The sequence below is a fragment of the Astatotilapia calliptera genome, chromosome 6, assembly GCF_964374335.1.
Source record: "Astatotilapia calliptera chromosome 6, fAstCal68.1, whole genome shotgun sequence".
NCBI lineage: Eukaryota > Metazoa > Chordata > Actinopteri > Cichliformes > Cichlidae > Astatotilapia > Astatotilapia calliptera.
In genome coordinates, this window is record NC_137427.1 from 17959579 (window position 1) to 17970766 (window position 11188).

Genomic DNA, 11188 nt, shown 5'->3' on the forward strand with positions numbered 1-11188 from the left:
GTAGCCGAAAACTAGCTTTACTTTGTTGTCTGGGTCAACTTTGCTAGCGAGAGACAGAGAGAGCCGTTGAAAGGCTGCTCCAACGGAACTTATTGTTTCGGAGGAAAACATGAACACGGTGTACAGTCGAGTCTTAATAGCTTACTTACAACTGGGCTCGTCATGCACTCTTTTCTTTTTGGCTGCAGTGGTTATTATATTTACATGCTTCCAGCTCCCGTTTCTGGTCAGTGACAGCTCGTACTTTTCGACTCTCCTTTTTCTCCCTCCCTGGCACTCACGGACATAACGGGTGTAGCAGTCCATCCTCCCTGCAGCACGGACTACACTACCCATCAGGCTGCATTCTTTAGGGAAATGCCTGTAAGACTCTGCCTATTGCCTTCATATTAAATCATTTTTAAAAATATTTCTTTACGTCATTATAAGACACAAGACTGAGACACAGGCATTAGAGCCTCTTTTGTTTGGGTTTCCACCGGCATGGAATTACCAAAAATAGAGATAGCATAGCCTAAAATATGAAACAGGAAAAGACCGCCGTGTAATCCCTTTATTTCAACAAAGTAACTGTATTCTGAATACCACCTTTTTGAATGGTAACTGTTACTCATATTTTGTATTTTAAATACGTAACGGCGGTACATGTATTCTGTTACTCCCCAACACTGCTCATCCAGTAGATCTAAAAAGAACCCAGAACAACATCTAAAGAATTGCAGGCCTCGCTTAAGGTCAAGGTCAGAGTTCATGATTCAAAAATTAGAAAGAGACTGGGCAAAAATCGCATCCATGGGAGAATTGTACGGCCAAAATCACTGCTGATCAAAAAGAACTCAAAGGTTCGTCTAGCATTTGCCAAAAAAAAAAAAGATCTCGATGATCCCCAAGACTTTTATACTCTGTGGACTGACAAGAGAAAAAGTTTCACTCTTTGGAAGGTTTAAGTCAAGTTAAATCTGACATAAAAATAACAGAGCATTAAAAAAAAACTAAAAAAAAACATCATAGCAACAGTCAAACATGGCGGTGGTAGTGTGATGGTCTGAGGCTGCTTTGTATCTTCAGGACCTGGATGACTTGCTGTAATTGATGGAACCATGAATTCTGCTAATACACCCGCGAGTCCACCTATAAATGGTTCAATAAAGAAAAACAAAAACAAATAAAGAACAAAACAAAGGTTTTAGAGAGGCCTAGTCCAGAATTTTGAAACACCTTAAACAGGATGTTCATGCTCGAAAACCTTCCAGTGCATTTGACAAAAGCATAAAGAGTTCCTCCACAGTGATTTCAGAAAAAAATATTTTACATAAACAGCTGGTAAATATGTTTTGACACATTGGACGGATTCATTGTTTTGCTTCATTATGAATAATATGGTATCCATGCAAGTATAGCGAGAGATATTAATTCATACACCAATTATGAATGCTAAACATAAGGGAAGAGTTAAAATGTGTTACAGTGTGAAGTAAATTATTGTTAAGGCTATTTATGAAGTATTTGCTATTTCACCATGGCAGATGGGTTTGGGAGACTAAAATAAAAGATAAAGTAGTGAAAAAGGAGAAATTACAACCTTGGAGCTGCTTCGTGTGCTAGACTTGTTGCTGCCCCATTGTTTTTAAAGATTTGTAAGACACCAGGGTAGCAGATGATGGCAACTAATGCCAGCAATGATGCAGTAGAATAAGTTGGTAAATACGGTAGCATTTAAACTAAAGGTATATGCAAGTCCAGCTGCTGTAAAACTCAAGCATGCGTGACGAACACCTAGACTGCTTTAAATAAAACATCAATTATAGATTTCTAAAATGTGTGGCCTTGTTGATCTGACAGTGAAAAAGAGGGTTAAAGGTTGTTCTGATCAGGAGCACTGGTCACGATCAATACTTGCCTTGGGTCAGGGATAGGATCCAGGATGAGAGCAATTTTTGCCCTCCATGCTGAGGTAATTAATGATGGTATGCAATTAGTCATGTGTGATTGGTTACATTGTAACAGACTCTGCTGGAGAGGCCAGTTTCTTTGTCCATCATTTATTAGTGTTTTCACATTGTTTCTGTTCCAACGGAGAGAGTGATGCAGAGATGCAGACCAAAGGAATCGATCACACGTGATGGCATTTGTAACTCTGACGTAAAAGCCACAATACTAAAAGCTGAGCACATGGCGAGTGGCCCCATGTCCAGAAGAGGGGTGAAGTAATGGAAACATTGACAAGTACAAAGCATGAAGCTGAAGTGAACACCAAGCAGTTCTTGGTCTGCTGTTAAAAGATAAGAGCCCAACATGCAAACAGTTGAACTACCCTTTAGATTGCATTTCTAGAGTAATGATTTAATTATTTATTTGAAATATATTGCACCAGCATGTCATGATCCTGGGTCTTTTGACCCAGCGTTTTAAGTTTGAGTTCATTTTGTTCATTAGGTTATCTAAGTTCATTTGGTTATTAGACTCCTTGTGTTTTCTTCCCCTGTATTTAAGTTTCCCCTCAACCTTCGTGTTTCATGCTGCGTGTCATTTGTTATCAAGTTTGTATTATTATGCCTAAGTGTTTCTAGTTATTATTTTCCCCTCGTGTTTCCAACCATGTTAAATCTCCCCTGCTCTTCATGCGTTTCATGTCTGTGTCTTACGTTGTCAAGTTCGGGTTGTCATGTCTATGTCTCATTATGTTTCCTGTTTTATTGTGAAGAGGTCTGGTGTTCTGTGTTCATCATGTTCAGTTTTACTCTCCCACTGTGACGTCATTATGTTCATGTGTGCCAGCTGTTTCCTCATGTGTCTCCACTTCCCCTAATCACCTCCTGTGTATTTAAGTCCTCTGTTTTCAGTGTGTGATTGTCAGGTCGTCTGTTGTTCACGCCATGTTCTCCATGCCATGTTTCTAGGTTTCATGTCCAGGTTTTTCCATGTTGTTTGTTTAGTTCTCCCAGTTTAGGTTAATGTTAGTTTTATTTCTGTTTGCCTTGCCCGTTATTTGTACCTTCTCTGCCAGCCTCATTAAACGGCTCGCTTTTTGTTACTCAAGTTTTGATCCAAGTTCCTTGGTGTCTGCATTTTGGGTCCACTCTTCACAATACATACAGTCTGCTCTCGCCAGACTGTGACACAGCAAATCACAACTACCACGCTGTAGTTGCTTGTCTGTTATGTTGCTTGTTGGTAGTTGCTTGTCTGTTATGTTGCTTGTCGGTAGTTGCTTGTCTGTTATGTGATGCAGGGAAAGTAGATCTTAACGCTGTCATGTATGAATTATGACAACCACAATCAGGATTTTCAAGTATTTTTATTCATCTTTATGTCACGATCTGGTACAGGGATTCAAACGCAGAGCGGTAAGGTATCTCCAAGGTGTAGTTTATTTACAGTGCCAGTGCAATATATGTACAGTGAAGGGATCCAAAACTCCGGGGGAATCACAGGGTAACTCACTCACGTCTTCTTCGCTCACACTCACACACGTTCCCGCAGCAGGGAGGTCGCAGGTCCCGGGGGGGGGGAGGGGGATCTGAGGCAGACGAGAAGGCAGGTCACCAACTAATCACAAATCACGAATATGAAGCACAAGATCTGTGAGAACACTAACGTTAGGGGTACAATCATCCAGCGACGAGAGGATCTGTGTTCCAGCCTCAAATAGTGCTCCCGGTGATGATGGGTGAGTGTTGTCAGGTGTGTGTGTGTGGGCCAAGGGCAGGAGCCCACAGCCCCAGGCAGAGAGGGAGAGAACAGAAACAGCAATTGTAGCCTTGTGGGGCCGACCGGGCAGGCACGGAGACCATGACAGTACCCCCCCCTCAACGGGAGCCTCCCGGTGACCCACCAGGCTTACCTGGATGCCTGCGGTGGAAGTCCCGGAGCATGGCCCCATCCAGGACAGCAGCTCGAGGCACCCAGGAGCGTTCCTCTATCCCGTAGCCCTCCCAGTCAACCAGGTACTGAAAACCCCGACCCCGGCGCCGGGAGTCCATAATGCGGGTGATATTGTAGACCAGCTGACCATCCACGAGCCGGGGGGGGCGGCGGGGCCCTGGAGGGAGGGCACAACGGGCTGGAGAGCACCGGCTTGACCTGAGACACATGGAAGACATTGTGAATGCGCATGTTGCGCGGCAGCTTGAGGCGGACAGACACAGGGTTCACAAGGGCTTCCACGGGAAAAGGGCCAATAAACTGAGGAGACAGCTTCTTTGACTCAGTCCGTAGCGGCACAAAACGGGTAGCCAGCCATACCTGTTGACCGATGGTGTACACGGGGGCCGGTGTCCGGCGACGGTCAGCGAGGGTCTTGTTCCGCTCCTTAGTACGGAGTAGGGCAGCCCGAGTCGCCCGCCAGGCACGACGGCACCCGCGGAGGTGAGCCTGTACAGAAGGAACGGAGTGCTCACCTTCGATGGCCGGGAGCAAAGGCGGTTGATAGCCCAGGGACACTTCGAAGGGAGACTTGCCCGTGGCGGAGGGCGTGTGGCTGTTGTGGGCGTATTCGATCCATGGAAGCTGTTCACTCCAGGTCGATTGGTTGTGCGAAGCGACACAGCGGAGGGCAGCTTCCAGCTCCTGGTTGGCCCGCTCCGATTGCCCGTTACTCTGTGGATGGAAACTGGAAGACAGACTGACCTTGGCCCCCAGTGCGGAGCAGAACTCCCTCCAAACACGGGACGTGAATTGCGGCCCTCTATCCGAGACGATGTCCTCGGGGATCCCGTGAAGACGGAACACATGGGAGGTGAGGAGCCGGGCCGTCTCCAAGGCAGAGGGGAGCTTCGGGAGGGCGACGAAGTGTGCAGCTTTGGAGAAACGATCGATAATGGTAAGTATGGCGGTGTTACCAGCGGAGGGCGGCAGCCCCGTGACAAAGTCCAAAGAAACATGGGACCACGGTCGGGCTGGTGTAGGGAGAGGCTGCAGAAGACCCGGTGGAGGGCGGTTCGAAAGCTTATTCCGGGCGCAGGTCGAACAGGCCGCTACGTACTCCTTGGCATCCCTAGCCATAGCAGGCCACCAGAAGTAATGTCGGAGGAACGAGCAGGTGCGGAGGACCCCAGGATGGCATGAAAAGCGGGCGGTGTGAGCCCACTGGAGAACCTGAGAGCGGACGGCTGAAGGAACGAAGAGGCGACCAGGTGGACCAGTGCCAGGATCCGGTTCGGTCTCCTGCGCCTCTTGGATGAGCCCCTCGATCTCCCAGGAGATGGCTCCAATTACGCAGGCGGCCGGGAGGACAGGCTCAGGGTCCGAGTCCTCCCCAGTGATGGAGAATTGCCTGGACAGGGCGTCTGGCTTTACGTTCCGTGTTCCTGGCCTGTAGGTGATAGTGAAGTCAAAATGAGCAAAAAACAGCGCCCACCTGGCTTGCCGGGAATTGAGACGTCTAGCTGAGCGCAGGTACTCCAGATTCTTGTGATCCGTCCAGACGATGAATGGTTGTGCCGCTCCCTCCAACCAATGTCTCCACTCCTCCAGGGCCAGCTTGACGGCCAGAAGCTCCCGGTCCCCGATGTCATAGTTACACTCTGCTGGGGAGAGACGGCGAGAATAAAAGGCACACGGGTGCAGCTTACCGTCCAGCTGTTGAGACAGAACTGCCCCAACCCCGGAGTCCGACGCGTCCACCTCCACAACGAACTGCCGTGTAAGGTCCGGTTGCCGGAGTATGGGAGCAGTGGTGAACCTGTCCTTGAGCAGGGCAAAGGCTCGCTGAGCGGCAGAATCCCACTGGAAGGGAACTTTGGGAGAGGTGAGTTTAGTGAGAGGGAGAGCGATTCTGCTGAAATCGCGAATGAACCGTCTGTAAAAGTTGGCGAATCCCAAAAAACGTTGCACTTGGCGGCGATCAGGAGGAGTAGGCCATTCCACCACAGCCCGCACTTTCTCCGGATCAGTCCGCAAGTCCCCCTTCTCGATAATGTGGCCCAGAAAACTCACTGACGCCACGTGGAAATCGCACTTCTCCCCCTTCACAAAGAGCCGGTTCTCCAGAAGGCGTAGCAGGACCTGCCGGACATGGACCTTGTGCTCCTCGAGTGTCTTAGAAAAGATCAAGATGTCATCCAAGTACACAAATACACAACGGTTAACAAAATCACGAAGGACATCATTAACCATCGCCTGAAACACTGCGGGGGCGTTAGTCAGCCCAAACGGCATCACGAGATACTCAAAGTGGCCCCGATGCGTATTGAACGCGGTCTTCCACTCATCCCCCTCTCTGATGCGCACCAGGTGGTAAGCGTTGCGCAGATCCAGCTTGGTAAAGACGGTCATGCCTTGAAGCAGTTCAAAGGCGGAGGAAAGCAACAGCAAAGGGTATTTGTTCTTAACAGTGATCTGATTAAGGCCCCGAAAGTCAATACACGGCCGCAGCGAACCATCCTTCTTATCCACGAAAAAAAACCCAGCCGCGACAGGGGAAGAGGAGGGGCGAATCAACCCTGCCGCCAGCGACTCCGTGATGTAACGCTCCATGGCATCCCTCTCAGGCCGGGAGAGGCTGTACAGGCGGCTAGACGGCAGCGGAGCTCCAGGAAGAAGATCGACGGCACAATCGTACGGGCGGTGCGGGGGAAGGGACCGCGCCCGATCCTTACAAAAAACATCCCGCAGATCATGATAAACCCGCGGAACCATCGAGAGGTCCGGGGCGTCCGACGGCGAGGCCGTGGGTGGGAGCGAAACGGGGGAAGCCGCAGCCCGGAGGCAGTTCATATGGCAGGCCACACTCCAACCTAGTACGGCACCCTTCTCCCAGTCGATATGCGGGTTGTGGAGGACAAGCCAGAAAGGAATTCAGAAACATGAGTGATGTCAGGCAGGCGCTGGCCCGACAGTGCGTGAACGCGGAGGGGGCGTGACAGAGGCTCCAAGGCGATGTTCAGTTTGGCGGCGAGTGAGGTGTCAATAAAGTTCTGCTCAGCCCCAGAGTCAATGAGAACGGAGAGAGAATGAGAAACAGTCCGAACACGCAGAGTAGCCGGCAAAAGAAGTCTGGGGAGAGGGCTTTCACTCGACAGATCGCCCACCAGCACCCTCACGATCACTGGTGAGCGCGCCCTTTTGCCAGCGTTGGGCAGGAGGAGACAGAGTGGCCTTTACGGCTGCAATAAACGCACTCACCGGAGGCAAGACGGCGCTTCCCATCCCCGGTGTCGGCGTCACACGACCCATGGGCTGCAGTAGGGGTCCCACAAAAGTCCAGCGGGGCATGCCCCGAACGCGCGCGTGCGCTCCGATGTGCGCGCACCTGATCGTCCACCCGCATACACAAAACCAGAAGCGCATCCAGGGAGGAAGGCAGTTCACGGAGCATTAGTTCATTCTTTATTTCCTCATTAATATTAGTGAGCAATGCACTTTTAAGGGCCTCTTCCCCCCATTTCGCCTGTTCAGCCAAGGTAGAAAAGTCAATAGAAAAATCAGCCATGCTGCGTTTACCTTGTTTAAGCGCAAGCAAGCGCTGGCCGGCGGTGGCAGTTGTGGCTTTCCTGTCAAACACACCTTTAAACTTAGTAAGAAAGTCAGAAAAGGTGATGTCCGGCTCCGCCTGAAGCGCAGCTTGAGCCCAGGTTAGAGCACGGTCCTGGAGTAACTGGACGATATAAGCGATTTTCGCACCATCAGTAGAAAAGGCTTGCGGTTGCTGGCGAAACTGAAGGGCACACTGAGTGAGGAAACCAGCACATTTATCAATCTCTCCCGTGAAAGCCCTGGGAGTGGGGAGGAATCTGTCAACGTGAACAGGTGAGGGAGCAGGTGGCGCGACACTTACTGCTGGAGCTGGCGCCTCCGACGGAGGAGCGGCGACCAGTGGAGCGGCCGGTAGCGGTGTTAGCCGGGCCACGGCCTGTGTGAGGTTCGCGAGCTCTGCTCGAAGGTGAATGAACATCTGCTCGTGGCGTGCCAGCATTGCGGCCAAAGTGGCGAGGGTGGGAGTCGAGACCGCTGGATCTGCTGAATCCATTTCCGTGGCTGAATGATTCTGTCACGATCTGGTACAGGGATTCAAACGCAGAGCGGTAAGGTATCTCCAAGGTGTAGTTTATTTACAGTGCCAGTGCAATATATGTACAGTGAAGGGATCCAAAACTCCGGGGGAATCACAGGGTAACTCGCTCACGTCTTCTTCACTCACACTCACACACGTTCCCGCAGCAGGGAGGTCGCAGGTCCCAGGGGGGGGAGATCTGAGGCAGACGAGAAGGCAGGTCACCAACTAATCACAAATCACGAATATGAAGCACAAGAGCTGTGAGAACACTAACGTTAGGGGTACAATCATCCAGCGACGAGAGGATCTGTGTTCCAGCCTCAAATAGTGCTCCCGGTGATGATGGGTGAGTGTTGTCAGGTGTGTGTGTGGGCCAAGGGCAGGAGCTCACAGTGAGCTCCGCCCAGGCAGAGAGGGAGAGAACAGAAACAGCAATTGTAGCCTTGTGGGGCCGACCGGGCAGGCACGGAGACCATGACACTTTAGGCATGAAAAGATGAATAAAAATACTTAAGGAAGAAATCCTGATTGAGGTTGTCATAATTCATACATGACAGGGTTAAATTACAATAATTATAATGAAACACATCATACATCTATAGTAACATTAAACAACCAGTGGGTGGAAGGGTATGGAGTGACACATCAGTGTCCAATGTAGTCATTTATGTCCATCAACACTGACACAAATACAAAAAAACGGCCTTTGAATAGCTGTCCACTGTAGTGACCGCTATGCGTGAAAGGGTTAAACAATGTAATTTTTATTGTGAAAACTAGCTTTAAACTAACAATAAAAAAAGTTTGTGTCCAGAATCACTTTCTATATACTGTATAATGCTCTATTTGAGCTCCAACACATGGAGTGTTACATTTATCCACCATACAGCTCCCAATCCATCAGTGAAAGGAAAAGATGGACTTTATAATAACAAATAATCAGGGAACTGAGTGATTTTTCTTTTACAGTGCTTTGTAAAAATAAGTACATCCCATAGTTCAATAGCCTGCAGCAACAGCTTTTGCAGCAATAACTTGAAATAATCATTTTCTGTAAAACTTCATTGGTCTCTTTTATGTTGTTGCAAGCCCTCTATAGTTTTGTACTACTTGTTTATTCCATAGAGATTTGAGGGCATTCTTTAGATTCCAGCACAGAATTTCAATCAGGTTGAGCTCTAGCTTTTGAATCGGCCATTCCAACAACTTGATTCTTTTGCTGCTGTGCTTGCTTTCATTGTCTATTTGCATTTTTAAGCCATGCAGAGAAGTTCATGGTCAACTCAGTGATGCTACACAGATGCTGTGGCTGCAAAACGAGCCCAAACTGTCAGCCCTCCACCACCATGCATGCTAGTATGAGTTTGTGCTGACATGTTGTGTTTTAATTAAGATAGTACGGTCAAACATTTCCACTTTGTTCTGTTATTTCTAAAGGACATTGTTCCAGGACAACTCTGCAAACTTGAGCAGTGCTGCCATGTTATTTTTATATAAAAGAGACTTTCTCCTGGAAACTCTTCGAAACAAGCCATACTTTTTCAGCATTTTTCTAAATGTACAGTCATGTGTTTTAGCATTTAGCATGCTAACTGAGTCTGAGATGTAACTCTTGAATTTTTGCATTTTCTCTGACCTTGTTAGGACATCCAAACCTAGAAAGCCTGACAGATAATGATAATGATTGATCAAGTGCATCTGAATATCAACACCTGGCTGGATGTACTTAGATGTACAACACCAGGAAAGGCGTACTTAGTTTTTCACAGGTCTGCCAAAATCTTAATTGAGGAGCCAATTCAGACCTTAGCTTCTAAGTGTGTTTATGAACAGTAGAGTCATCATCACTAATTACTCAGGAAAAACAGAAAAATTGACAATCAGAGAGCACATCCCTCTCCACTGCCAAGGACACATGCTTCTACTAACATTTGAAATGGATAGACCAAGGTTGCAATTGTATAGTAAAAATGATCCAGATCCACACGTTTTGCTTGCCTTTTTGTTTTTTCATGCTACATCTTTCCGCAAAGTTTATCAAAATTCAGTCAGCCAGTGTTTTTGAATAACCTTGCCAGAAAAAAAAAACAGCAACAGAAAACCTGGACTACCTCAGTGCTCAACATGGGGGAGGAATAAAATCTCTATGTGGCCATGAAATAGCTTTAATGCAGTCATTAACATGTTTACCTTGGTGTTAGTTTCAACTTGTGTGAGGTGAACTTTTCCAACTGCATTTCATTTCCATGGATACTGGCTCCACTCTCTCATTACACCAACTGCTGCCAGAGCAGCTGAATGTAGCTACAGTACGCATGTGACACACAGCAAAGACAAAAATATCTCCCCTTAATTGTCATTTTACTTGCCAAAAATCTTTAATTATACTTCGTCTTGGGAGTTCATTTGATACCGCTGCTTGACAAAATGTAGGCTTACGAAACTGTAATTAATCATCACAAACTGTGAACATGTTCTAAAACGAGACACATGCGCACGCTCACAAGAAGCAAAGTGGGCCTGAGCGCTTCATTCTCAACTGTCATTTTATAACAAGAGGCAGATTAAAGTGCGTTTATAAATACACAGAACCTCTGCGGACGTTTGATGAGCAGTGTGGGGATCTACAAGCAGATGGTCCGTGGCCAGGCACTGTAGGGGGAGAAAACAGTAGAGAGTGATTGTGAGCATTTAATGTTTGTCCTCAGTTTGTGTACTGTACGTCCCTGTTGAAACCAAAGGCCCCCTCTCGTGGCTTGCTCAAGCATAATAATCCCAGAAGAAAGCAGACTGAGTATTCCCGATAGAAATTAGCCAATGATGCCAGCAGCTCTCAGAGATTTGCTCACTTATAGGAGTTTGCTGCAAAAAAAATTGGCTGTGTTACTGAATTTGAATTAAATTAGTTGAGTTCATGTTCTGTATTACCTTAACTTTTTTTCTGTGGCCCATTTTGTTTAGGCTAAGGTTGTTTGAATTCAATCCATCAAATAATTTGATATCAAGAAATATTAGATACACCATTAGAGATACAGGGCTGGGCCCCTTTTTGTCTTGAGAACTGTCTTAATATGAATATCACAGCAGAAACTTGTACTCAGACAAGGCAATGTTTGAAGTATTGTGTCCATTTGCTATTCTTAGCTGACAGGAGTGGCACCCGGTGTGGTCTTATGCTGCTGTTAAGGTGTT